Raw genomic sequence first — 2947 nt, 5'->3', positions numbered from 1 at the left:
ATGCTGGACAACATTACTTGTGAAAAATAATATTTTTTTAATATAGATGCATCATTAAAACAATTTTTGAGAAATTTTGCTTTTAAACTTAACATCCAACATAGTTGAACTTTATTTACAGACTTCATGTCTTGTAATCTTTAGATGCATAAATATAATGAGCTATAGATAATCAAATTCTGGTGATAATATCTTTCTTTGGATTGTTTTTCAAAACTTATACATATTTTAAAATCAAGCCTTAAACTTAAAACCCCCATATATAAAATGGTAATGAAATATGATCTTCATACCAACTTTTATGCAAATTACTTTATCTAATCATATTTTACTTAACCTTGTATATAAAGCATGGAAAATAAGAAAATACTTATCTTTTATGGGTCCCAACTTTTCATGTTTCTCGACATCTCAGATGGTATCTTCACTTTTACAAAGATTAAATAATCATGAAATACTTAAAATTTGCTCATATAAATATGGCTAATATGTTAGTAACAATCAGTTTGATTTCAAAATTGAGTCTATACCAAGACTACTAGTGATTCATAATTTACTAACAAATATCTTAATCTATATATAATATCAAAGAACTATAGAAAAATTGATATTTAACAATGACTCGATAACTCAATCATTTTTTTTAACCAGTTTAAAAAAAAGAATAAACCAATTCAACCACGTACTACTCTTAGCAACCAGAATACATATACTAAATCATATGGCTTTTAAGAGCATAAAATATTTGATTCTCATCAAACAAAGAGGTAGCACACTCACGAGATATAGTCTCAACGAAAGCAAGACGAAACACTTAGGGTTTAGCACACTCACAACTAGGGTTTTTAAGATTTTGCTAATGTGGCTAAGGTTTTAAATAAAAATACTAATAAAAGCTAATAACAATGTTAATAAAAATATGCAGCCGTATGGTTTCAAACGTAAAAAGTCTAATAATAATATGGGATGCAGCCATAAAATTAAACCATCAAACATATGACTCGATGACATACCACATGTTAAGCATTAAGAACATCGAACAATATGCTTTTTTAAAAAAAAATTATATGCAAAAGGTTGAGAAATAATCATGGTGTCAAGTAAAGACAAACGATATGAATATGCAGCTATATCCAATAAAAATATTTAAGATAGCTATTGGTTATGACTATACGCAACTATATAAAATAACAATAATATGAATCCATATGTAAGAACAATAGCGTATGATGACAAATTGCATCCGTAATGAAGCAATTACTCAAGTGTATTCAAACATAATTAGCGAGATTGAGTTTAGCTTATAACGTCGATATGATCTCATCAGATACAATGATTTTTATTCCTTGAAACAAGGTCGAATCAATATGGTCGAATAAGAACTTATAAACTCAATCAATTAAGTATGCGTATGAACTATGAATCCACTCTTACAAACCATGAATTGATAATAAGCTGATTTGAAGAAAGATTCAACATAAACTAAAATATATCAGAATAAAGGTTTATACCCTATTAACTCAAGATCGCTAGAGCTTCGTGCTCATAACGTGTTATAAGTAGAGATGAGAGAAAGAAGAATTGATGTGTATTATTCCATGAGTAATGAGTCATTTATATAGGATTACAATAGCTTGTGGACAAAGCCACTTGGAGAACAAGTAAAGCTTGGAGAACAAGTATATTTAAGACTTGCCATAATGGCATCACCATAATATTCATAACATTCATATCCATAGTAACGTCTCCTAATTACTTAGATACTAGAAGAATCTGAAGCAAACTATAATATTGCAAACTCTTCCAAAGAAAATCGAGACAACGATACCAATTTATGTACATTTTGTTTATTAACTTATTTCAAAGGAATTGCAAGGGGAACAAATTATGATTAACTAGGTGCATAGTCTCCGCGCAAGCGCGGGGTCAGCTACATTATAGATGCATTGTATAATTTTGTTTACGGGATTTTATTATTTTTTTGTCTATAATGTGATTGATGGGACTTTGGATATTACATAGGTTGATGAGTTTGATAAAAAAATGAACGACGAAGTCATATGTTGATATTTTTATATCTTATATGTTCAAAGTTGAGGGTGATGGAACTTGTTAGTGTTTAATTAGGTAATTGTTTGTATATAAATCAAATAGTGCATAGAAAAAGATAATAAATTTGGATTTAAAATGTTATGGTTTCAAAATAACTGGGCCTTGAATTTGTGGTTTAGTCTAATACTTAAGAAACTGTTAGGACTTCAACTCCTTTTTACTCTATGTTGGGAATGTGGGCACTAATTTCCCGATTCATGTAGGTAAAATTGTTTCTTAATTTGTGAGATTGAAAAACGTAGATTGATTTTAAGTATGATTGATGATAAGTTTACTTGCATCAGCTTCGTCTGCCGTGGGTGTTGAGTTTCGTCGGCGCCAGATGTTAGACATGCAAGAGAGAAGATCTGAATATGTTAATTTCGTGTTTTGTTTTTTCTTCTCTCGTGTTTTGTGGGTTCTACTCTTTGCTCAGGCTGTACAAAAAATGAAGTCTAGCTAGGCCGTCTCAGTTCTCTGAAGTATTCCCCTGATTAACCTCCCACCAACATCTATCTTCTGATTCTGTCTTGAAGTCGAGGAGATTCTAGAAAGATTAGCTTCCTTCTGCTGTTTCGCTTGGAATTGAGAGTTCTGAAATGCCGCATAAAAAACATATTGGCAAATAACTAATGATTGTCAACAACTATCACTATACTAAATAGAAAATAAATCAAGGTTTTTTGTTCTGCACAAACTAAAATCTTACAACAGGGTTGTCACGGTCTTTTTTCAGGAGCAAGATCTTTTTCTTCCCAGAAACCATAGTCAATGCAATTCTTGGGAGAAAGCTATCCATGACAGAGGCTAAAGTTGTGTAGATGAAAAAATAGATCAGAAACACAATAGATTTTTT

Source organism: Brassica oleracea, chromosome C9 (genome assembly GCF_000695525.1).
Source record: "Brassica oleracea var. oleracea cultivar TO1000 chromosome C9, BOL, whole genome shotgun sequence".
Classification (NCBI taxonomy): domain Eukaryota; kingdom Viridiplantae; phylum Streptophyta; class Magnoliopsida; order Brassicales; family Brassicaceae; genus Brassica; species Brassica oleracea.
The sequence above is the reverse complement of the archived record's forward strand: the minus strand, read 5'-3'. Positions refer to the sequence as shown.